Source organism: Engystomops pustulosus, chromosome 5 (genome assembly GCF_040894005.1).
Source record: "Engystomops pustulosus chromosome 5, aEngPut4.maternal, whole genome shotgun sequence".
NCBI lineage: Eukaryota > Metazoa > Chordata > Amphibia > Anura > Leptodactylidae > Engystomops > Engystomops pustulosus.
The window spans coordinates 186,630,463-186,657,936 of record NC_092415.1 but is presented as its reverse complement, the minus strand read 5'-3'; positions in this window follow the sequence as shown (position 1 = coordinate 186,657,936).

The following is a 27,474-nucleotide window of genomic DNA, read 5'->3' as shown; positions in this document are numbered from 1 at the left end:
ATATCTACATCCGATCACACAATGTCTATGAATATGAAATAATAAGCAGAACTGTCGGAATATAAGAGAATCCGGGCCCGGCACAGCAGGACACCGATCATTAGAGCTGAGGAGAGGGATGTGTGCGGTGACAGTAATAAGGAGTCACTATGGAGTCATTATACGCGACGCCCGAGCCGCCTCTTTACTCTCCAGCCCTAAGATGGAAAACTTCTAGAAACAATGGCTTCTGAGGTTTGGAAAATAAAGGTGTTTGCGGCGGTTATTGGTGTTGCTTTCGAGTTCGCAGCGAACGCCTGTCTCTCTGAGAACGTCTGTGAAGTGCGAGAGGACATCTCCCCCCTTCATTCTCCCTCCAGGGGATTTCTAAATCACTAAGACTCTTTCTATCCCTATAAAATGTTCTGTTCTCCTCTGTTCAAAGAGATCTGAGACTGTCTTCATGAAGGACATTGGAAGGTCTTGATCACAGCCCGAGGAGATATTTCGGAGATGGTGACAAGAGAATGAACAACTCGGTTAATTAGGACCCCCCCCCCCTTCCCTAAAAAGAGTGAAAAAAAGGCAAAACAAAACAAAGCTCTATGTTCTGACCCCGCGGTCTCCTGTATACAGTGTATCCTCATCTCCCTTTGTCTAAATCCGGCGGATCACAGTCTCTTTAATGGAGGAATTCATTAGGAAATAAGGCGTGTGCCCCTGGGAATAGATTAAGGAGGATGAGTGTTATTTGTACGTCAGGGTTAATCTTAGGTCATAGGTTGGAAAGAACTGGAAAAAAAAACTGAGAAAAGTGAAAAAGTGAAGTGTCAAAATAATGTCAGACATTGCGAATAGCAAGCAATAGAAAGCCGCGGAATACAAGGGGTTAAGGAGGAGCCGTCACCTCCCCTGGCGTATGTAGTAGTCACTTATGTTCCCCATGATATCGGAGGTCTGGATCATGCATTACAGGTCTACGTTGTAATGTTCCTCTGTTATTCCTGCTACAAATATACGAATATATTGACAACTAGGCGTCGCCATTCCACTCCAGTGTGAGGCAGAGACAGTTGTTCATCTACTTCACATGTTTCTAGTTTATTCAGAAATTTAGATGAGGTTTAACAGAGGGACGTCACAGCACAGAGTTGTGTTGCAGAGTACAGGCAGTCCCCAGGTTATGCACAGGATAGGTTCTGTAGGTTTGTTCTTAAGTTGAATTTGTATGTAAGTCGGAACTGTATGTTTTATCATTGTAACCCCACCCAGAGTTGGTTTTGGTCTATGTGACAATTCGATTTTAAAAATGTTGGATTGTCAACAGGATTAACACTAAAGCTTCATTGCAGACACCTTTTATAACTCCTACAGCTGATTATTATAGCCTACGGATAAAGTACAGTGAATTACCAACATCCAGGGGTCCGTTTGTAACTAGGGGTCGTCTGTAAGTTGACCACATGTATATAGTAAAACAGAGAAATAAGGTTTAGACTAAGGACTTTTCAGTTTCTAGTTTGACCACCATCCTGATTTCCAGGCCGCTCATGTTCTATCCCATTCCTGTGACTTCAGTACATCAGTTTTGCTCCTTAAAGGGGTTGTCCATAGGTTGAAAAACAAGGCAGCTTTCTTCCAAAACAGCTGCTCTCCTGACCATGGGTATTTCCTAGTAATTTACCAGAGCGTGGAGGGGTACGACCGGAGGCGTAGTGGCACTGTCCGTGGCATTTGCCATTTCCAAGGAAAATTCTACGCCAGGTTGGACCTGGTGGACTACCAGATACCAGGAGGTCAGAGCTTTCTAATAGATCCAGCAAGTAACTGGGGGCAGGGATACTATCATATGCTGGTGTACAATTTGGTGGCGTATGATAAACCCCTCTTCATATTTGAGAGGACTAGAGGGTGTCATATACCCAATTCCAGAACAATTGGAATAACATCCGTTGTATGTATTTGTTTAGTCCTCAAACCAAATCCTTCAAACATTCTTCGGATCACATCATGGATGATTCTCTTGTCTCTAATTGTAATGTTTATGGATTGGCTGTGAACTAGTTGCACAAACTGTGGCCTTCTCATAGCCCCATAACCTTCAATTGGGCTTTATGGGGCGGTACTTGTGCAGTTACCTCACTGTGCCCCGGCATGGGGCAACTACTTGCACCGGAAAAGATAGTACTGGTCCTATTCCTTCCTGTCTTTGTGGCAGCGGGAGCCTATTGCTTGTTGTCCTGAAAATGTACATGTTCGTGTGCATGAGTCCTAAGTTCCTACAAAAGTTTGATCCCGTAGTCCTTTGTTCCTCACAAAACAAGGAACGTTCTACATGATTTTTGTTCCCGAAAACTCCAATCCCAATATACAGCTGTCAGCAGGCTTTTTACATCTTCAAGTACTTCAACTTTAGAAAAGTGGCCAGTTTATTGTAATCTACCTCACACATTATTAGAGCTAAGCCCTCGCAAAGTGAGTAGGCACAGGTATCATTAGATTTAATGGAAACGCAATACGATCCCCAGGATACCAGAAATAACAATTTTATGTTCCCTAAATCCCACAGAAGTATTTGTCTTATTGTAATAGTGTTCTTAGCATAAAATTGAGGGTCTCTGGAATTGCACGCGGAGGTTAGCTCGTACCTCTGGAAACAATATAGGTTTCAGCATGAGGTACGACTATTTATGTGTTTTCCCTAAATGACTTCTGGTAACGTGATTAGGCGGCGTGCGCTTTATTAGGCGGCTGCTTATCACAAGATGATTGTTTTATATCCTTAAGGTATTTTATAATCATTTATTTCATGAACAAATAACTCTGCTGGTCTGCAGGAAACAAAAACTAATTGAAGGCATTTTCTATTAGTTTAACTTTCTCGAGAAATATTTTGCTCGTCATTATGGGGGCATTAGGATAAACTCTATAGAATTGAGGCAATAAAAATGGTTACATTTCTAGTGGTCACTATCCATACTGTCAGGGTCTAGGGGTAGTCGACCCACTGGACCACCGTGGATGATGACGTAAGCCGACAACTGGGACCAGAATCTAAGTGGCACCCAGTTTTCAAAGCGGTTTAGACCTGCTGCGGCGTAATACCACCAGGTCCTTCCACAGGTGTGACTTTGTCCACGGTGGCTGCCAAGGCGAGGTACACAGACATTAGGCAGATTCATAGTCGGGGACAGGCAGGAGGTCAGGATGGGCAGCATGGCACAGCAGAGTCAGGGACATAGCAACAGGGCAAGGCAGGCGGAACAGGATTGAAGTCAAACACGGAACCAGGGTCACGACGGGAAATCAACAAACAGGCACCAGGCAAGGATACAAGGTTTTTTAATGGCATAGAGCCGAGAGGGACCGGCTTTTAACCATATCCTGGCAGGACCAACGCCAATCAGCGGTGCGCTGGCCCTTTAAATCTTCTAAAGCTAGTGTGCGCGCTAGGAGGCGTGGATTCGGCAACCAGAAATGCAGCAGAGGTGAATGAACGCTGTAGTTGACCCTGGTCTTGGGTGAGCATGCGTCCCAAGATGAGGCTCACGGGAGCAGCCTTGATCCATACCAAAATACATCTGCCACTGAAAGCAATTGGAGACCACTTTCAGAAAAAAGAACATGTCCAATATTCTCAATGGACAGCTGAAATCCAACCTGTTCGATCCTTGTCTCCTCCTACGTCTACTGTCTGAGGACAGTTGGGGGCCGAGACCTCATGCACATTAGATGTTTGTCTAAATCTGCCAAATATGCTGGGTTAGAGTTTTCTGTATCACATGTACATTATATGGGAACCTAATGGGGTCAGAGAAGGCAAGCAGCTAATTTATTAAAATAATTTTAAAGGCCTAAATTAAAGGGCACCTGTCAGCAAAAATGGGCCTAATAAATCAATACCAGTATGTAATGAAACAGATTAACAACTTCCACATCATGTTTCCTTCATGGAGCCACCTCCATGCATCATCTAGAAAATCTAGTTTCAAGTGAGATGTAAATTGGTTGTACGAAGTCAAGGAGGCGGAGAGTTGAGCACTGAAGTCAAGCTCTCCCCACCTCAGAAGCTCCTTCTGCTCTGATTGACAGCATTCACCAGACTTCAGGAGAGCTGGCTATGAAGCTCTGGAGACAGGATGGTCAATCACAGTGAAGGGGCAGTTCTGAAGCAGAGAGCAATTGGTTTAAGTGCAAAATGTTCTGCCTCCTTGACTGTATACAACCAGTGTACATCTTACTTAAAAGATCATTTTCTTGATGATGCTACCATAAAAGAAACATCTAGAAGGTGCTAATCTGCTCGTCAACATACTAGTAGTGGTTTATTAGGTAAATTTCTGCAGAAAGGTTCCCTTTAAAGCTGCATATTAATAATTTATAATAATCTTTATTTATATAGCACTTCACAAATCATAGGGGACATATACAATTAAAATACATTACAGAGTACAAACATTCATATGGAACAATAGGAGTGAAGTTCCTGCTCATCAGTGGTATGATGGATATTCCTAATTTTAAGACACCTTGCATCTTAAATGTCCTTGAAAGTGAAGTTGGTCTCTGCTGGACAAATTTTCATGCCGGTTTTGAGCCATGTTATATTATAAAGGGATTCTAGCATTATGGCGAAGTTGGATCAAGACTGCAATGAGCCTTGGGCAAAATGAAAATTGTGGGTCTCTACGAGTCTAAGCTTTTTTAATGCTTCGACTTGTGACTGCCAACATAAGATAACAGAACCAGTTCCTTCTGTTGGCTTTCAGTTCCTCAGTTTAAGAAACTTTTAAAGACCTTCAAATCATAGAATCGCTCTTACATGTATGCCAAAAGCCAGGACATTTGTATATCTACTGCGCAGTAGTGAACTTCATGGTGGTGCGGGTGGCCACCAGCGCCCTAGAAGCTTTGGACCCCAGGCGACCAATTAAAGCCCCCCTTATTATAATCCACAACTGCATGACGCAACCTTTGAAATTTTGCTAACCTTGCAGCCTTTCATTAGATCTTTCCTTTTTTTGCACCGAAATCCTTGAATTCTGTATGTTCCCTGTGCTGTGCATTGTGTGTGAGTGTTGGGTCCAGTATGTGTAGTATAATACATCACTTTACATTGTGCTGTACAAGGACAGTGATATTATGGTGCATTGATATTTGTGATGGAGCCTCCTGTACGTGTTGTATAAAAACACTCGCTGCCTCTTTGTTTGCAAATCAATTATGTGTCACTGGTAGTAGAAGCGGATGAATGCGGTATTATAACCTTCTGTAGAAGTTATGGATCCATTAGAAGACTAATTATTGTTTTCTGTAAATCTGATATCAATTAGATTACAAAAAAGGGTGACTGCTTTAACAATAATTTGCCTACGTCTAACTTTTTTTGTGTAGGTGAATTTACCTTTTTGAGTTTTACTATATTTACTGATACTTTTCATTTATAAACCTTAACCTCTTTAAAGTGAGTTTACCATGATCCCCCTGGTATAGGACTATTGCCACTTTGTAACAGTTTAAAATAATAACCCTCATCCACAAAGCTCTGCATAACGCCGCACCTATCTACACTCTTATCTCAGTCCTTCGCCCATTCCATGCTCTTCGACCTGCCAGTGATATTAGATTAATCTCTACCTCAATTTGAACCTCTTACGCTTGTCTCCAGAACTTCTCCTGAGCTGCACCGATTCTATGGACTGCCCTTCCCACAACTATGAGAATGGCAGAATTTTGGCAGGCAAATCCTGAAACAGGCGCAATTCCTGGCATACGGGCAGGAGTTGCACCTCCATGCAGGAACTGATGAGGGCTAAGGCACTATTCTATGCTAGGCTGGACCTGGCATCAAAACAGTGTTGGACTGGCCCACCAGAGTACCAGAGGATCCTCCTGTGGTCTCTGGCTCACCCCAATACTGAACCCCAGAGGTCCATCAGAAAACACCACAACTTGGAGACTGCTAGAGTCTATTTCCTGGGGAATAATGAAGAGTGGGCCCCCCAAATGGATTTTCTCTGTTGGGCCTTAGGAACCCAGTCCAACACTGCATAGAAATGCCCAATAGGCAACCCCCAATGGATTAACCAGAAGGCCAGAACCTCCCAACAGGTCTGGCTGCTGCCAGTGTATGATAAATGGGTATTTCCATGAAGTCCCATCCAAGTCAACATCTGCAAAGTGCTTGTATGTCCTCTCCGTGTTTGCGTGGGTTTCCTCTGGGTCCTTCGGTTTCCTTCCACACTCCAAAACATACTGGTAGGTTGATTAGATTGTGAGCCCCATGGGGACAGGGACTGCTCTGTGCAGCACTGTGTAATCTATTGGCACTATATAAATTAAGGAATTATTACTATTATTATCAGAGCCACAGTCAGGATGTGCATTGTACTTGCATTACACCTTTATGATTATGGTCCAAACGAGCCACATCTATGTCATCTTCCTAACACACAGCCATCCCCCGCCTATACAAGCATTGTATACATTCATACCTACCCTCTGTTAAAGTAGTAAAGAATCCCCTTTTAATGAAATAAGGAGAAGTGGCAGCGGTGGGTAAGTTATGCCCTTATAATGCTGACTTGACATCCCACATGATCCACAGGCAATGTTCTTATTGTATATCACAGCAAATCTGTCTTTAATGCACCAGAGGGGGCAATGAATCTCAATATACCTGTAAAAGTTCCCATGCTGTAAATCATTGCCAGCGTGTTCCGGCCATAAAAGGCAAAATCTGATTAGTTAAATTAAGAGCATCTTTAAAGTGCTACATGATGTCATGAAGGCTCTTATGTCATCCCCGTCTTATGTGTCTCGCTGCCATCTGGCCAGAATTTACAAGCTCCCCCCCCCCCCCCCTCCTCCAGGCGACTCCTCTTCTTCCCTGTGAACACTTTACCACTTTAATTATTCAAGTGTTGAGTCCTTGTTGTATTTAGAAGAGGATTAGAAAATCTATTACAATGTATCCAGGTATAAATTTTCAGTTCTCTTTACAGCAATTTTATGAATTATTTTTCAGTGCAAAAAATGTAATGTACAATCTACACGACAAGAGATAAGCAAATCATTGAAAACAAAATTTGTTGAAACTTCGCCAAATTGTTTAACAAAATTTGGGTCCAGGTCCGAAATTGGTCTGAACTGATGTTGCTCTAATTGTTCTAGAAATTGGTATACAACTTCCTGTAGTCCGCTAAAATACTGATTTTAAAATAAAAGGTCCTAGTTGTTTAATTCACTTGCTATGAAATTCTAATAAAACAATGCCTGTTTTTGCTACCTTAAAAGGCAGCCCCCTTAAAGGGGTTTGTCCATGAAAGAAAATTCGCAAATTTTACTCAGTGTTATTGCTGTTTTAGCTCCTATCACTCAGTGAGGGTCAGTGTAAGATTCCATAGTGTGGACGGGGACTCTCTAAGCAGACACTTCATGATCCCTCTGTGCTATGAGATGCTGTGTGTTGACAATGTGCTTAGATCATAAGGTTGCAGGATTTATATACACTTTCATTTACCTTGTAAACATTGTACAGGCGGTCCCCTACTTAAGGACACCCGACTTACAGACAACCCATAGTTACAGACGGACCCCTCTGCCCACTGTGACCTCTGGTGAAGATCTCTGGATGCTTTACTATAGTCCCAGACTGCAATGATCAGCTGTAAGATGTCTGTAATGAAGCTTTATTGATAATCCTTGGTCCAATTACACCAAAAATTTTGAAACTCCAATTGTCACTGGGGCAAAAGAAAAAAAATTGTCTAGAACTTCAATTATAAAATATACAGTTTCGACTTACATACAAATTCAACTTAAGAACAAACCTCCAGACCCTATCTTGTATGTAACCCGGGGACTGCCTGTACTAGTATCTGACACAAGAGAGATGAGATAGGTCAGAGATGAGATGATGAGACTCATGAGATGCGTATTACACATGACTTTCTCCCCTCTGCTATCACAGACATTACATATTTTCAGCTCTACTATATACCTCCCTCCCTCTACCCTGGATAAAGAACTTATCTGCCTGTAGCTTTACACTGCTCACGCTGTGCTGTTGTTTTCTGGCAGGAAGTGAGTGTGTGTGTGAGCTCATCCTGGAATGCAAGGGTGGGGGCTAGAGGCAGAGAGAAGCTCATTTTCAGCATCAGGCAGAAGAACAATTGGGAACATTTACTAAGGGCTTTGCACCAGTTTTCTGTTGGACTTTGTACATTATTTCTAGTGCAAACTGCTTGCACAGGTATTTAAGAAGTATTTATATAGCTGCACTAGACATCATGTGACACAAATTAGGGGGCGTTCCGATGCTGAGTCAGACTGTGCGCCAGATTTAACATGCAAGTCCAACAGAAGTGTGTCGCATGCCCCATGTTAAAGAAAGGCCAGAAAAAAAGTGGTGCACTCTGACAGGCCAGTTCAGGGAGCACCAGATTCATGAAGAACGGGTGCCAGAATTCATGAATCTGGCACACCCTGTATTATACATCGGCAAGCCACACTTATTGCAGTTTGAACCATTCTTAGTAAATGTGCCCCAATATGTCTGCCGACCCTAAAGTCAGAAGATACAGGGTCGGTTCCAGGGGCAACTAAATTTGTGTACACCAGGACTAACAGAGACAGGTTGGAATTATATCTGTGATATGCTGTATTTTTGGTAATAACATTGAATTAGAGAATGGGGCACATTTACTTACCCGGTCCATTCGCGTTCCAGCGGCGGCTTCTCCGATGAGCGTTCGGGTCTTCTGGCGATTCATGAAGGTCCTGCGCCCAATGTCCACCAGGTGTCGCTGCTGCGCCAAAGTCCGCCGAGGTGCCCCAGAGTTCATCGTCTTCATCGTTGTGCATGGCCCGTGCGACCAATTTTTTTAAAATGCGGCGGTTTTTCCGAATCCGTCGGGTTATCGTTCGGCCACACCCCCGATTTCCGTCGCGTGCATGCCTGCGGCGATGCGCCACAAACCGATCGTGTGCGCCAAAATCAGGGAAAATCAGCGCAAATCGGAAATATTCGGGTAACACGTTGGGAAAACGTGAATCGGGGCCTTAGTAAAAGTTATTTTGCTATTCTGAGTATAATCAAGAATCTTGTCTTCGAAATACCCCTTTAACATCAAACATGACTTTCAAAAAGCCAAATGATATGACGTGAATTAAAGTCAAACCAGTTGTAAGCACCTGTCCAGCAATAGCGCAACCACAACCAGGCTTGGCGATAGCTGTCAGACTAGGTAAGTGGCGGTGAACTCACCCTGCGATGTCCCTGCGGGCTAAGGCCCTGCCTAAAGCAGGTAAACCGCCCTGGTAAGGGGCGAACCCACTATCAGGAACCTAACTGACGGTCCCTGAGTGACCCTACAAGATGAAGGGGAAAACTTCGTCTGGCAGCTGCTGGATGGTGGAGCAGACAGGTAACCGGAATACAGGCATAGACCAGTGTTCACACTGGTGCACAGAATACGCGGAAAGGTCAGAGACAGGGAAAACGGAATAACACTAGAAGGTAAACGATACTGAAGGACAAACAACAGATACAGGACTACAGGTGGGTTATATACAGGTCAAGATCAAACGGGTTATATACAGGTCAGGTCCAGATATAGGCAGACAAGTGGAGACAAACAAACCAGGTAAAAACCAAGATGGCTTTGTATACTAGGCAAATAGGGCACAATCACAATCGTGGTCCCTCTCTATGCCATAATGTGGACACAAAACAAGACTCACAAACAAATAACACAAAAGCCAAGTCAGAGGTCCAGATTGCAACAGAGATTGCTAATATGGCGCAAAATCAAAAATACAAAGAATAGTTTAGGAACACAAGCCAAAAATCAGAAACCATAAGTATACATATAGCACACAATTTAGCAGTCTGAGAATTAACCAGCAACCTATGATTAAACTGGGCAGAATATAAAGTGAGTAATGGATGCCTCCCCCAGCAGTTGTCCATCACTCAAGCCACAGCTACTCACAACTAAACTCACATCCAGCTTTCTTCAAGGAAAAGATCCTGAAAGTTAGCTGTCTTTCAAAAAGCAGACATTCAGAATACCGCAGAGCAAATCACACTCATATGGAACAAAGGAAGTGGCGTGGAAAACTGTGAGGGAAGACAGAGCCGAGCCAGCAGCTATGGCCACTTGTAGAAGTAACAAAATGATGGTCATGGACTGTAGAAGTTAGACTTTCTGTGTCCAAAAGCTATTTACTTATATACTTTACACATATACAAGTGTATACAGTGAGGGGGGTTTAAGCCCATGATTTCCCAGATTTTATTTTTGGATTGGTAAATCTACATATGCATCAGTGTGTGAGGAGGGAGAACGTATCATAAGTAATTATTTGTTGTTCGTGATTCTGGAAAGTCATCCCCTGCAGGGACAGCGATGGCAGCCATATTGGTTCCATGTGGCTTCTTGCAAAGATGAAATAACCAGAAAGAATTTTTAGCATTTTTTTCCTTTCTTTACAGGACATGGTCTTTAAGTTTTATTTGTGGGAGATTTATTTACATAACTGTTGGTTTCTTGCCTTCTCTTTTGGTGTAGCAGATGTTTCTGTTACTTTGCTACAGATTTGCATCTAGTTCCCAGAATGGTTGAGGCTTGTGGTCAGCTGTATTTTTCATACGTCTTTACAGTCCGTTTCAGCTTTCTTTACTTAAAGCAACAACAAACATATCAAATATATACAACAAATAAATCTATACTCAACTATTTTAGGTAATTATTTTTATTTCCACTTTACAAATGACATATTTCTCTCAAGCTCCTATCCCGTTCTTTCCTTAACCCCTCCGTCCCATTGGTCTACCATGACACTTGCCATATTATCCTTTCTTTATGCTAAAAACACTATGATGTTTTTCGGACTATAATAAAAATGCCTGCTAAAATGTCTATGTTAATATATAAGGCGCACCGGATTATAAGGATGAATGACCAGCAGGTGGCAGACCTGGGCACTGTTTAAGGCAGCAGTTGTCTGTAAGTACAGTTCATATATAAGGCGCACTGGACTATAAGGCGCAACTTTGATTTCTGAGAAAATCAAAGGATTTCTTGTGCGCCTTATAGTCCGAAAAATACGGTATTTAGATTTTTGTCTTTGAGGGGAGGGGCATCTATATTTATATTCATGAATTCATTGTCTTTCTTATCTTTTTTTTCCCCTATTTTATCTCATATTTCAATAAAAATATTAAAAGTATATTAAAAATATATACAATTTTTCCTTCTCCTTTTTCTCACTCTCTAAAGTAAATGACTAGAAGACAACTGGCTGCAGCAGGATATTGCCCCTTCTGCTCAATATGACAGAAAAGACAATGGGGCACATTTACTAAGAACAATGCAGTCTGTATTATGTGCATTTTGCCTGTGTAGGGCGCAGGGGGCGCCAGATTCAGGATTTCTGGGGCCTATTCTTCATGAATTTGACACATCCTCCACTGCTCCGACAGAGTGCACCAACTGTTTTTAGTGCACCCTTAACTAAGGGCGTGCAACACAATTGTGTTGGAGTTTGCATGATAAATCTGGCTCTTGGTTCGACTGAGTGAGTACTGGAACGCCCCCTTCATTGTAGAAATTTGTGTCGCATGATGACTAGTGCAGCTGTGCTATAAGAGGGTCGCGTGGGACACAATTGTGGTGCAGACAATTCTTAAATACCTGTGTAAGAACGTGCAAAGTCCACCGGAAAATTGCCGCATGGCCCTTAGTAAATTGCCCCAATATTTGCAAGACTTGAGATAAACAATGAAACCCTTGTGGAGGAATTCTACAGGATCTGTCATCTGTAGATAATCTTGTTACAAAAAATATATACTCATTTTCCCTCTCTTTTCCTTCCTTTCACAAGGTGTGTGGCTGTAAGACAACTGGCTGCAGCAGGATAGCTGCTGCTTTTTCTGGAATAGGTCTGGACAAGCTCCGCCTATCTAGCATCAAAAAATGGAAAAATAATCTAAATGAAATCTAACCCTTGTTTCAGTAACCTTTAATAAAAAAAAAGAGTTATTATAAACCACTGCCTCCTTTAAGCTCTTATACCAGGGGCTGGGTCCCAAGTCATAGACCCCCATAATATATTCCATAAAAATAAACACAAAAGAATTTCAGAGTCACAAAACACACACAGAGTGTTGGCAAGACTGTCTACAAAAATACATAAAAACAAATCTATTCTTAATGCAGCAGCCAGTCTTCTATTTCAGACCAAACACTACACAGATGCCTCCAGTTTGAGCCAATCACTGCACTGGCTGCCTGTCACCCTCTGAATACAGTTTAATATAATAACCCTCATCCACAGAGCTCTGAATAACACTGCACCCCGCTACCTCTCCTCTCCAATCAGTCTATCGCTCTTCCCGTGCTCTTCAATCTGCCAGTGATATTAGATTAATTTCTACCTTAATTCGAACCTATCATCTCCAGGACTTCCCCCGAGTTGCTCCAATTCTCTGGAATGCCCTTCCCCGGACTCTCAAACCAATACCCACACTCCAAAGTTTTAAATATGCTCTTAAAACCCATCTTTTTAGGCAGCCTATCACACTCGCCAACTGCATGAAATGTCACCTCTCTCTTTACTAATCCATCCTGTGTCCTATCTCCCGTCTGTTATCCGGAAAATACCAGATATATACCAAGTTCCAGGCTTCTCTGTTGTCACTTTCACCTTGGACCTCGTGTATAAGATTGCGGCTGATGGCTGCCCCCACCTTGGCTGCCCCCACGGTCAAGTTGCACCTGTGGAGCGACCTGGTGGTACGACGCCGCAGCAAGACCAACCTGCTTTGTGGCGAACTCTGGTGAAGACCGGGTGCTACTTAGACTCCAGTCCCAGGTGTAAGATTGTGTCATCGTCCATGGTGGTCCAGGGGGTTCACTACCCCAGAAGCCTGACATTTTAACTTTTTCTGGCTTTGATTATGTTCCGACCATCCTAGGGTTTGTGAAATGGTGAGAAGATCGACAGAGTTCAAAATACAGCATGTACATCATTCTGGTAAGCACAGGAAGTGGACGGGGAGAGGACTTCCTGCTTGCCAAGGTGGATATTTGAAGAGACACTAAGCTGTCAATCAAAAAAAGGAGGTATGGCTTGCTGGTAACCTGTAGTAAACATGACTCTTCTCTTCAGAAATTGACTCTTGTCTACTCATTTGCATAATGGCTGTAATTAAGGTACAGTTCCTTAGAGGCAGATTATTTTAGGTGATACGGGACAGACTTTTAACCCTTTACCAACAGGTATTAATGGTGTGAGGGGTAAAATACTGGTGACAGGTTCACTTTAAGCTTTATCATATATTGCTACATTTAAACTTTCTTTTTTAAACTTGTTTTTTTCCACCTTTTCACAGTGTGAAATTAGATTGACCCCAATTCCCGCCACATCCAAGTAATGATGAGCCTTACAGATGTTTCGGTAAACAGTGCAAAAAAGAGGTTAGTGGATCAGGACACCCAGTAATCTTCAGCAGGATAAAGGATGTGGACTGACAAATTAGGAGAAATCTGTTATTATCTGCTCTGTCCTGAAAGGATCCGCCTGCGCTGGAACTAAAGGTAATGGTTTCACAGAACTCGGTTTTTGCATTTGCTGCATCAGCTATGCAAATAACGCCAGGGCTTGCAGAATAAGCTCCGAACAATTACTGGGGGAGCCAAATAAAGCATTAAAAGATGAATAATATATAATGACATATACCAAGGCAATCATTTGGATGATACTGCTGAAAAGCACTAATCCATCAAAGCAAAGCTGAAAAATTATGACAGAAGAGGCCAAAAACTGCGCAGTGAATTACAGCCTTGTTCACACGCGGGGATGTTTTTGCAGTGCAAGTACAAATGGGCTTCATCAGTTTAATTCCACTTTTATCAGATAGGAAAATGATGTTTTCTTTCACTCATTTCTCCATCTTTGATAAGTAAAAGGCTCTTTGTGTGTAATTTGTTCTGCAGTAGACACGGTGTAAAAGTTTTCTGGGTGGATTATAGGAAACTGGATTCTGTCATGTAGTCATTCATGTGATGGGAATGAGGAATGAAATAGCGTTTGCCAGGGGCAGCAATTATTGGGATAAAACTTTGCATTAAAAAAAGTCCAGACCTCAGTTATAAAACTCCTTCATGATATATGTCTGGTAAATGATCCATCCATCCACACAATGATGGATGGATCCATACTACTTCTAAACAGGGGCCTTAGGGTGCATCTACACAAACGAATGGGGTACGTATATGTGGCTCACCAGATATACATCCCATAGGCGGCTATGACGCCTGGGCTCAATGCGGTGAGTACAATGAGTGCTCACCGTACCGTGCCGTGGCCGCAAAATAAGATAGAGAGTGCTCTATCTTCGGCCGTAAGAACCATGTAGCATTATTTTCTATGGAGAGCATTATTTTCTCCTCTCCAGTGCGCCAGACGCATACGTTCACATGAATGCAGCCTTATAGTGTGTGCGCACCACTAAAAAGAAATTGAACAGTTCCAGACATTATTGTCGAACCTCATCTGTTTGAGAGAGGCTGCCATACCCATAGCTGTCTGTTCCAGCCGAATTTATAAAGTTTGGCAGATATTCATGTAAGTTTGGGCACCAAATGTGGAGAGTAATACAATAGCCCAAACACCCTTAAAGTGATTGTCTAAGATGCTTTTTTTTATTAATAAGCCCCAGGTACTTACCTAAAAATCAAAGATCAGGTTATATGGGACTTTAATTCACGGTGACCTAGAAGAACCCGGAGAGCTAACGCACTAATGGGCTATACGTCCTCATCAGGACACTTTGCAGTTAGATTTATTGACTTTTAGGGTTGGAAATACTTACATGACATGTTGGAAATACTTACATCTAAACACAACTAGTTGCCCTATGTCATAAATCTCAACTCAAATCCCATCCTGTGTAGTTTGCCCATTGAGAAGTTCACGCTTGTGACAGATCTATCTGAAGGGGAGACATAATCAAGAATAATGTCAGTATTTGACATTTCATTAAAAACACATTTGTTTAGTTGCCGCTTCAAAGCCTTTCATGGTTTTCTGTCTGATGTTTACCATGGTGTACATGCGGTTACATACCAGGAATACCTGATTCCACTTGGACCTTTGCAAATTAACTCAAATTGCTGCCATTTTTCATTATACGAGAAAGTCCTTTTCTATTCGTTTTTCCTCTTAAATCAATAACACATGTTGCTAATAACATCCCCAAACTCAAGACCATGAAACACGAGACAAACAGTGCACTGATTCTCGGTGGTCAACGCTGAAGTGCTACAACTATGGCAGAATACTGGCAATATAGATACAAATACTAGTACAGGCAGGTTATGTACAGGATAGGTTCTGTAGGTTTGTTCTTAAGTTGAATTTGTATGCAAGTCGAAACTGTATATTTTATAATATTAACTCCAGACACATTTTTTTTAGGTCTCTGTTACAATTGGATTTTAAAAATGTTGGGTTGTCATAAGAACCAGGTTTAACGATAAAGCTTCACTACAGACACCTCTGTTATAGCTGTTTATTGTACCCAGAGTTCCGTTTGTAACTAGGGGTCATCTGTAAGTCGAGTGTTCTTAAGTAGGGGACTGGCTGTAGTAATGATAATAGTAATAATGTTAAAGTGAGTTTACCAGCTCCTCAAGCTTTATAATCTGCTGGTACAATGTTGAAGAGAAATGTGCTGTATCTTTATTATTTCTGTCCATTATGCCATTTGTGAAAAATTCCCATTTTAATCCATATGCTAATTAGGCATGTCCATAACACCCAGAGCATTGCTATTCCAGAACACTACCTTCTTCATCAGATAAGCGAGAGATTTGTCTTGTGAGAAGCGTAGGATGACACTGGAAGAAGAGCGAAGGCAATCTCTTGGTGCACCAACTGCCTCATTAGCATTGAGATTTATCTGGGAATATCTTTGAAATGGCAGAAAGGATAGATATGTTAAAAATCACAGAGCATTTCTGTACAGCATGCTGCCAGAAGATTACAATGCTTGGTGCAGGTGGTAGACTACTTTTAAAGGGGTGTTTCCATGAAGACAATAATAATAATTCTTTATTTATATAGCGCCTACAGATTACGCAGCGCTGCACAAAATGTTCCCTGTCCCCTTGGGGGTCACAATCTAAACAACCTACCAGTATGTTTTTGAGTGTGGGAGGAAACCGGAGTACCCGGAGGAAACCCACACAAACACAGAGAGAACATACAAACTCTTTGCAGATGTGGACCCTGGGACATGAACCCAGGTCCCCAGCGCTGCAAAGCTGTAATGCTAAGCACTAAGCCACCCTTAATCCAGTTCTCCAGATTAGACATTAGTTACACATTAGTTAAAAGTAGGATGATACCTGATCAACCAATAAATAGTTATAAGATCAAAGTTCATTACGCCAATGCTACAGTCTATATTTCAATTCATACCACCATTACAGTTGTCTATCCTTGCTATATATACTGAGAGACACCAGCTAAAGAGTATAGCAATGATTAGCTCAACCACTTATCGTATTAGTAGAAAATTGTCCCCTTTGTTAAACTTTAGACTAATGTCTATAGCCAACTATAAGGCCCATTCCACACTTGCGAGTGTGATGCGAGTTCATCGCATCACACTCGCAAGTGTGGAACGGGCCTAAGGGTTTGGCCACTTTTCAATAAATCTTCTCCATTAGACAGGTCTCTGCATGTAAATGTACAGGCGGTCCCCTACTTAAGGACACCCGACTTACAGACAACCCATAGTTACAGACAGACCCCTCTGACCTCTGGTGAAGCTTTCTGAATGCTTTGCTATAGTCCCAGGCTGTAATGATCAGCTGTAAGGTGTCTGTAATGAAGCTTTATTGATAACCATTGGTCCCATTACAGCAAAAAATGTTTAAACTCCAATTGTCACTGGGGCCAAAATTTTTTTTGTCTGGATCTACAATGATAAAAGATACAGTTTCGACTTACATACAAATTCAACTTAAGAACAAACCTCCGGACCCTATCCTGTATGTAACCCGGGGACTGCCTGTACTTGTGTCTTTGCCTCTTTTGAGAGCTTCTACCTTTCCCCGTTCTCACCATGCTGCGCTCTGCATATATACACAGTTTCCTATCTCTCACTGCTCCAGACCATCCTCATAGCATATCCCACAGTTTTTTTCTTCTCACTGTCACTGACAGACATTGGCAGAGGGGTTGGAGCAGGATGAGTTATAATTTTCTGCTGCAGCTCCTCATATTCATTGGAACCTTCATTGTAAACAAAGAATTATGGGGAGTCTGCACACAGCACTAATGTAAGTATCAGGAATGTTGAATCACTTGATCAACATTTAGAGATTATTATTAAGGCAGTAAAGACACATACGTCACTTATGTAACAAAGTGACCAGGACCTTTAAAGTGTTATATTCCATTGTAAAGTTTTCCATGTATGTTTGGAGTGGTGTATATTGACCCTCAGTCTCAAGAACCCTCTCAAAAAACTTCTTAAAACTTTTTAATTCCGAAATAACACAAACCAGCAAGTTATAAAATAAATACAACATAAATGATTATAGGAAACACGTTGCTTCCTCTTGTGAGGTTTTCCTGACCTCTTATTGAAGAGAATTAGATGTAATACTACTAAATGGAGCTGAATCACCAGCAATCTTGTAGAAGGAGCAAACAGAAGATTGTCATGTCATGACCCAGTAAAAATGTTCTTAAAGTATGTAAACTATGCAACTAATAGAAGACCTTTTCTTAAGTCTTGAAATGTATTATAAATTGCATCTTTCAAGTTTCCTTATTTGGTGTGACATTGATGCACTTCTAAAGTACAAGTTTAAGGGAAATTCCATGAAAAACTCCTCAACTTTGCTAGGTTAAGACTAGATTTGCACGACATAAAGTGTATGAGCACATAGAGGCACATTTACTAAGAACAGTGCAGTCTGTACTATGTGCAGTTTGCCTGTGTAGTGTGCAGGGGGCGCCAGAGTCAGGATTTTTGGTGCCTGTTCTTTATGAATCTGCTCTGACAGAGTGCACCACCTTTTTTTTGGTGCACCTTTAACATTGGGACGTGTGACACACTTCTGTTGGACTTTGTTTGACAAATGTGACACATTCAGAGCATAAATTTGTGTCGCATGAAGAATAGTGCAGCCACGCCACAAAGTGTCATGTGTGACACATATTTGTCTCGGACACATAAGTGTCTCGGACACTTCTTAAATACATGTGCAAGCAGTTTTCTCTAGAAAGAACATGTAAAGGTGAGAGAAAACTGGCGCACTACCCTTAGTAAAGGTGCTCCATAGTTTGTAGAGAACACACTTCCGGAAATCTCCCCACCTACACTCAATTCAAATTGTTTGACTCCTAATAGGTGCCGTTCAACTGATTCTGATGCAGTTGGCATTTTTCTCCAGGCCTCCATCCTTCCTAAGCAATCAATGATGGTAGTTTTGCCTTCTATATGTTAATTAGGCTCTATACAGTCAAGTGGGTGGTTCTTAGCTGGGTAACGAAGTCATCAGCCACCCATCTGACAGCACAGCATTAGGTGCTAGTATTAGGGATATTGAAAAATGTTATGGTGGATCCTCTCCACAATCCTCTCCACGAGTATGTCCAATGCAAGATTTGAACACATGGGTTTAGCCCCTAATGGATTTGCCTCATTCACACGACTGTGTGGTTGCCTGGACCGGATCCCAGGTGAGCACAGGGCCGGGGGAGGAGGTGGGAGGGATAAGCACTCGTTACCCTTCCTTCCTCCATAGGCAGAATAGTGGCCTACAAGTGCTATACTTTGCGGTGTGGTCACTGTCACTGTGTGCTCACTGCGCCGTGATCAAAAGCCATTGAAATCTATGGGGGCCGTGATCTGGCGGCAAATCATGTGACCAGATCACGGCCCCCATTGCAGCTGTGTGAATGCACCCCAGCTGTAGGTGTTCACAAAAAGGAAATATGAGAAGCATCTGAGAATCTGATCCACAGGCCAAATAATAATTATTAACTTATTGATAGTGGGACAGAAGTCCAAGGAAGGTTAATAATAAATAGAGGCATTCCCTACCCCCACCAGCCTTATCTCTTTTTTTCTTCCATTTTGGAAAGTTATGATGAGATTCCAGATGATGAAATGATGAAACAAGTGATACAACAAATTCTGGGATTGGTACATGTACCATGTTCATGGAAATGGAGTCACTGGAAATTCTTGACGGGATGCTGGTTATGCTCATGTATGTGATGACATGACCACAATATAGTAATAAATGTTGACTTTTTTGTTCAACAATTAATGAGAATTCTTGTACATCGAAAAATAAGACATCCATTTTTAGGAGCAAAAATTAATATGTCTTATTTTTGGGGTAGGTGCGGATCCTATTTTTGGGATACTTTCCCAAGTATTTAGTGCAGGTAATTTTAATTTTAGGTATCAATATTCTAATTAGCCTCTATACTGCTAGTTGGGTGGTCCTGGGCTGGAGGAGAAAACTTGGGACCACCCACCGGACAGTAGAGAGCAATACTGGCTGCCAGAATTAACAACAAATATGGCTGGGGAGTAGTGGGGGCTAGAGAAATTTTTTAACTGTCCTGGAATAAATTAAGTGGTGCCTCATAAAGGATGCAAAGAGTTGGATCTGGTGAAGGTAGTGAAGGGCTGTCTTTAATATTCCTTTCAGAGGAATATCTTTGGGTTTATGAAAGTTTTAAGGAGTTTCAGATATACATAAAATCAGATGCACCAAACGGATGTTAAGAACAGAGATGAATGGATCTGATGGTCAGGTTCAGTGTTCAGGAGTCCCCATGGCCAATCATAGTCATGGTTAGTTGCGAGGTGCATCAGTTTTCCAGAATGGCTGCTCGGCCACCAATCCTGCAATATCTCCAAGTCAGGTGGCCTAACCCAACTCCTTGACCATCGGGTCATCTCATCACTAGTAAAGAAGAATGTTTGTATTTTACAAACAATGCAAACAGTTGGAATGGGTGATAATAGAGACGTCATCCTCTTGAACTTCCGGCAGATTAACAATTTGATAATTTTAAAGAGATGTTTCAAAGAATTTCCAACTTTTTCATAAATATTCTTCATTTGCCCAATCCAATGCATCACCACCAGATGCAAAGAGGAATGTTTGCTAAGTGGCAGCACAACATGTGATCAATTACATGGGGCTGAACTACAGTTTAAACACTGTAAAGTAATAATAGAAAAAAGGGGAGGATATCTGTGGAGCTTTTAGGATGTCAAGCATGAAATGTAGCCGTATTACACCACACATTGCCCAGAATCACCAAATGTTAGACATAAGTCCTGCAGGATGTGGATCCTTCCCTGGGCGTACACTGCATCTTACATAAATCACAGCTTACACCTCATGTAATGGCCTCAGTGTTGTGATTTCATTATGTTCCAGAAGATAATAGAGCCATCAACGCACATTTATCTTGTACAGTACACCAGTACACCAGTACAGTACAAGCACTAAAATAATTGACTTGTGAACCGCCATTATTTTCCACTTTAAACCACATCCACACCAAGTAGGCATGAACACTGGAGAGAAGGGGACATAGTCAATGGCTGAGTGGGCCGGCGCGAGGCAAGAATGTCCACTGGTAACAGCTCAATTCTGCATCAGGAAGAGCCACCTGACGGCATTGGGGAATGGAGTGCTTCATCATATGCAGTTGGCGAAGAGCTGCCATATGATAAATGTCCCCACAATAATCTTTTTACCTAGTGATAACATTGTGGTTTTGATCAAAACCAGTAAATGCCCTTGGTCAAGGACTAATAATGGGATTGCTCGCAAACTTTAGAAAACTGTTCTTCCCTATCCCCATGAGCATTCATGTGTCTTCAGTTGATTAGACACTCATATCTAGAAGTGTCTCAAAGCTTGTTCTAGCTTTGCACCTATTATTAGTTGGCTTAGTTTAAGTGCGCCAAACTGCGAACTGCACCCAAATTCTGGTGTATGTGCTCAAAAGTCACATCTTTTCTCCAACACTAAGCCCTGCCCTGTCCATATAATTTTGATGTAATCTGATCCTTCTTTAAGCTATCCTATTATCAAGGCAAAGTTCAAGAGAGATTTTGGCATGGAAAAGCAGACTAGGAGTAAAGTACGAGGATGATAGAATCCAAAGTTAGTGCACAAGGCAGTTACAAAGTCAGTGTTGAGCGGATCCTAACCGCAAAGTTTGGGTTCCTACCAAAATTTTTAGGTTTAAATTTCCCAGTACCTGAGCTTAATTTTGACCTTTGTTAGATGTCCTGGCCTAGGTTCATTTCAACCCCTACGCCCTGTCACTAGTTGGCCACATGTCCATTCATGAATCACCTTTGTTAGGTACTAACCATATAAGGCTAGTGATTGTCTGATCCAGTCACCTAACCATCATACCATGTTCTCTGCCCATTTTACCAGCTTCTAGTACATGAAATTTATGAACTGACTGTCTCGAATCGGTTTTAATGGGTCATCACTATTTCTTATATTCTCGTATATTATCGGTTGATGCAAAGTTTGTCGAAAAGTAAGTGACCCTTTAAGAACATAGCAAGTTAACTTTCTCATTCCATCCGTCCGTGAACTCAAAAAAACATCCATTCCATACAGTTCTGATGTCAGAGGTCTCGCACATAGCTTCTCCTCCATTCGGTGGCTTTCGCCAATGTTTATCATATTGCACAGTTGTTTTATTTCAGTTTCTCCTAACTTTCAATTGACTATCTTTATATTTTTGCCAGAATATCTAGACTGTATTATCATTAGCCAATGCTGTCTGTTTCTTTGATCCCCTTCTGAATCTTTATCGTCACTTTGGAAATGTTTCTACAATTTGGCATTGCTTTAACTTAATCATTGTCAGGAATGAAAATGTACAAAGAGAGGGGGAAGTTTATTCAAAGTTGTGTGAATTTTCCTGATATGAAAGCGTCTTCTTTGTACCAAGTTTAAATAAAAACTATAAAAAAATAGATTAAAGGGGTTGTCCACTTTCAGCAAATAATTGATATTATTTGTATAATGAAAAGTTATTCAATTTTCCGATATACTTTCTGTATCAATTCCTGACAGTTTTGTAGATCTCTGCTTGCTGTCATTCTATAGGAAGCTTCATTGTTTACTTCCTGTGGATAAACACCGTTCCCCAGTCATGTGATGTCACACAGGTGCACGGCTCGTTATATCCCTGGTCATGTGATGTCACACAGGTGCGCGGCTCGTTATATCCCTGGTCATTTGATGTCACACAGGTGCACCGCTCATTATAACCCTGGTCATTTGATGACACACAGGGGCACGACTAATTATATCCCTGGTAATGTGAAATCACACAGGTGCACAGTTCATTATATCCCTGAACACGTTATGTCATATGTTATATCAATGGTCATGTGATGTCACAGAGGTACACGTCTCATCATCTCCCTGGTCACATGATGTCAAACAGGTGAACAATTCGTTATATCCTTGGTCATGTGATGTCCCACAGGTGTACAATTCGCTATATCCTTGGTCATGTGATGTCACACAGTTGCAAGGCTTCTTATATTCCTGGTCATGTGATGTCACACTGTGCACGGCTTGTTATATCCCTGGTCATGTGATGTCACACAGGTGCACGGTTCATTATGTCCCTGATCATGTGATGTCACACAGGTGCACAGCTCGTTATATCCCTGGTCATGTGATGTCACACAGGTGCACAGCTCGTTATATCCCTGGTCATATGATGTCACACAGGTCCACAGCTTGTTATATTACAGAGAGTAATCAGAGTTGTGTGTGATGTATATTTTTATAACCTGAAGAAGGTTTAGGAGTAAAGCTAAAACGTGTTAGGAGCCACATTTTATATATACTTATAAACAAAAATCTCCATCCTGTAGTAGCGCCTTTATTTTTTCGGTCCAAATCCTCTTGCATTCTACATCTTCATTCTATGCAGCAGTAGACATCACATAGTCCATGTTCTTCCAGGCCGAGAAGAATTGTCATTGAGGCGGCTGCATGGACACATGTTCACTGTCCAATAAATGGTAAAAGACAAGTACAAATACTTCAGAATACAAGTGTAAATGTTCCATAACCTTGAGACTGTGAACTGAAGGAGGGCGCGACGACTGCTACCTGTTCCCACAACCCTCCTGTGCTGTCTCCACGGACAGAAGCTAATTGTGTCAGACACATCGTATTAACTCCACTTTCCACATTGACGGCCATTGTGCTGCTTGTCTCCACTGAAAACTTCTGTTTCATTTTGACAAATATTTTAGAGACCAGAAATGTAAATTCTAGGAAATTGCTCAGTTTTGTTGAAACTGCAATTATAACAGTTCAGAAGAAATTCTGACAGTCGTAACTTTTTTTTTGACTCCACATCGTAGGAAAAAATATATGAATGTGAAATATCACTTCAATGTGTCACTTGATAAGACTTAGATAAGATAGAATTTATGGGAGTTGATTAACTTGGAAAACATTATTATTATAATGTACTCTTAAAGGGATTGTCCAACTCAACCTTCGACTAAAAGGGTTTGTCCAGGAATAAAAACAATCATTTATGTCTGCGGGGAAGGGGATGTTGTAAAAACAATAAGGTGAGTATTTACTGCTGGTACAGCCCCTCCCCCCCCATCCTGTAAACATTTTGATACCTCAACAACCCCTTTAGAAAAACAGATTGTTAAAAAAAAGTGAAATAAATTTACCTAAACCCTCATTTCCTGCACTGGCTTTCTGGTTTCGGATGCTGTGGTCCCTGCGGTGGTCCTCTGAGAGATGGTCTATACTGCAGTTGAGGCTAAACACTGCCCTCAGTATGTCCTTTATATACATAGCACATCACTGGCCTCAGCAGTAACTGTGGGCATAGAGATAATGGCTGAGGCCGGTGATTAGCAGCAGCAACTATCTGCCCCGGAATGATGAATCAACTAAATTAGGGCTTCAAAACTGGAATCAGGTGAACCAGCCCTTATGACTTTGAGTTGAACAACCCAAACGGTGAACATGGAAGATGCTAGAAACATCTACCATTGAGATAGATTTTGGTTGTTCCAGCTAAATTTTGGTGGGATCTGAGGGCCATTCAATCCCTATGAGAAATCTTACGACTTGAACATTGAATAAATCTTCCCACAGATATTTTATTCATATGAACCACTAAATGACTACAGCAAAGCGTGAACTTTATCATCAAACGGAATGAATGACCCATAAGTTTTCATAAAAGTGAAACTAATGATGCTCCATCACAAGATCTGCTTTCTGTTCTCTTTATAGTACACAGTGGCTCTATTGTTTTTTGGGAAATGGTGGGGATCATATTTGGAGAAATGAAAATATGTACAGTATTGTCCCATCAGTAGTGTTATGTCTCTTGTGCTCATCTACACCGGCAATTACCAGGAATTGTGGATGACAGATGTCAAGTTTATTGAATTGGATTATTACATATCCCAACATCATGGAATAATGCGATTGGAGTTGCCATGTAAAGTTACTACAAAGAACACAAAGATCTGGTGCTCTGGTGCGCTATTCCAACACCTGTGTTCATCTTATGAGGAACATTTGTTTCTATTCTTTAGTTTTTTCCCACATCCCATAATCTTATTTACAGTTTAACTGTATAGATGAGTGAATACAATTAGGACAAGGTTGCATTTGATCTGAATTTCATGAAAAATGTGATTTGTCATGAATTAGAGTTTCCTGGCTTTTCATAATAACAAAGTTCCTAGACAAGGAAGATCATTGAAGACATAACCAACCTTCTGGGGCCCTTTCAGGATTTCTTTGTGCCGTGTGGATGTTCTCAAACAGTAGCTTAGTCAGGGTTCCTGGAAGGTGGCCATGGCTTCCTCGTTTGTTCCAGTGGTGGAGAACCAGAACTATAACTCATTGTGTATATCCACCAGGCATCACCATTCCTGTTACTCTGGGAATTTGAGGACCCAGTTGACTAGGGCAAAATTTTGCCAAATATATATACGTAGCAGAAACATTACATTTCGCCCCCAGTGGGGACAAGGACTGATATTACTGCTGTTGTACTTAATGCTGTAGAATATGATGAGATAAAAACATCAGGATGTAAAAAAATAAAGTTTAGTGCTTTATGACAGCTTCTTACATCTTGGTAGGTGCAAATAATTTAGAGACCTTCATGGATAGCTTGGACTAAGCTGGGGCATTATACAAAAAATGCACAAATATTGCCCTTACTAATCTCAAAGCACAGCGCTCTAGCCATTTTACCGGCAGCAAAAAAGGTTGTGTAAGTTAATAATCCATGCATTTCCATTACTGAACAGTACAATAACCAAGCCTCCTTAGCATAAGGTGACCTCTTCATGTAGCTGAATAGTAGTTGTACAATAGTTTGTTGGAAATAATTGCCAGCTTGTATTCTGATTCCTTGCAGACACGGCACAAAGAGACAGTGAATCAACATTGTCAAGACAAGTACACTGTTCTAGGGAGTGTCTGGTGTTTGTCTTCCATGATTTCTCCACAGTTACTTATGAAATGGAGCGAAAAGTCATTACGGCCTCAAAAAGGAGACAAGAAGAGGCCTGAAAGAGAAGTACAGGCGGTCCCCTACTTAAGGACACCCGACTTACAGACAACCCATAGTTACAGACAGACCCCTCTGCCCACTGTGACCTCTGGTGAAGCTCTCTGGATGCTTTAAAATAGTCCCAGACTGCAATAATCAGCTTAAAATTGTCTGCAATGAAGCTTTATCGATAATTCTTGGTCCTATTACAGCAAAAAAATTTGAAACTCCAATTGTCACTGAGGCAAAAAAAAAAAATTGTCGGGAACTACAATGATAAAATATACAGTTTCGACTTACATACAAATTCAACTTAAGAACAAACCTACAGTCCCTATCTTGTATGTAACCCGGGGACTGCCTGTACAATGTATCTGCATGTGTACTACGGAAATTCCTTAGAGGAACAGATCAGGAACTGTTCCTCTTACAAGTACTTGTAAAGTTAAAAATAAAATACTGGGGGGGAACGACCATGCCCCACTGCCGGGCTTAGGCCTCTTGATGAATCTGTGTCGTGGCTGTGCCACCGGGCAAAGCCACGCCTGGCCTGAGGTAGTATTGTGTAAAAAAAACAGTTAACAAATGTTTGCAGGCTTCTAGAAAGTGCACAGGAACGAGGCAGGAACACCCAGTGTCGGCCCACTCCACCAGCCCAGCGGCCGCGGGCGATGAGGCGCATCTGCATCACATCAGAAGATCCTGCACCAGCGCCTCCTCGGATAATGCCCCGGCTTTAGTGCTTATGCACTGTACCTATGGCACTTGCACTGTGAAGCCAGGGTGTATTACGTCGGCTTAGTGTGGTTTAGTGTCCCAAATCGCCATGACACGTTTCATTTAAGGACACCTGTCTGTCATTGGGAAAGAAAAATATTTTTGTTTGGAGTTTCAATATAAGATTGACCAAATCTGACATACCTAAATCCACCAGCTGGATCAACAGCAGCAGGGGCTTCATGTCGCACAACTGGTTGCAACAGTGCGCCGGTAATGGATCCTGGCAACCAAGAGACAAGTGATCACATCCAGAGCCTTACAGCAAGTCAGTGGCTCCAGTGGCAGCTTAAGGGCTAGTACTTTGCTACAGTGGAGCTACGGACAGTGTGTCTTCTGCCAAACCAATACCGTCAGCAGCACCGCCATTAGTTCACCATAACACTGTCATCGCTGCAGAAGCACCCCTAATGTAATATCCCCTACACGTGTCTGTCTAGTCCGTGTGACTGGTATATTTTTTGTACCGTAATTGCTTCCCCATATGTAATGTAATGTGTCATGTAACCTGTATTGTGCTGAATCGGAACGTCCTGTTAACCATCTTTCTATGCAAACAAGGAACCAGCAACATGTAAGAACGCGCCTCTCAAAGTATTTATGTATTTGTATTGTTAAACCTGTGTTTAACTTTAACAATTGCCGGAACACATAATTATGTACAAAATAATTTCCCCCCAGGGGATCAATAAAGTTGTATTGTGTTGTATTGTAAAGAACCTATCTTATACATAACCTTGGCACTTCCTATATTCCTATTAAAGGTAGAAATCTAGCATGAGCATTATATGCCCTACATTAGGGGGCTTGTAGTTTAAAGGGGCAATATCTGGTGCCAGTGTCCCTATAGTGGAAATAACTTTCTTAAAAAAATTCTCAATCCAACATATTTCAAGCATTGTGCTGTATGACATAATGGCACCGAGTAGTGGAAGACTCTAAATAAAAGTTAATAAATTGCCAATAAACCAGTGCATTTAAAGGATTTTCATAGTCTGTGAAAGGCGTCCTGCCAAGTCCAGATATGTGAGGTGTTAACAACCGTGTTTGCAGGCGGCAGAG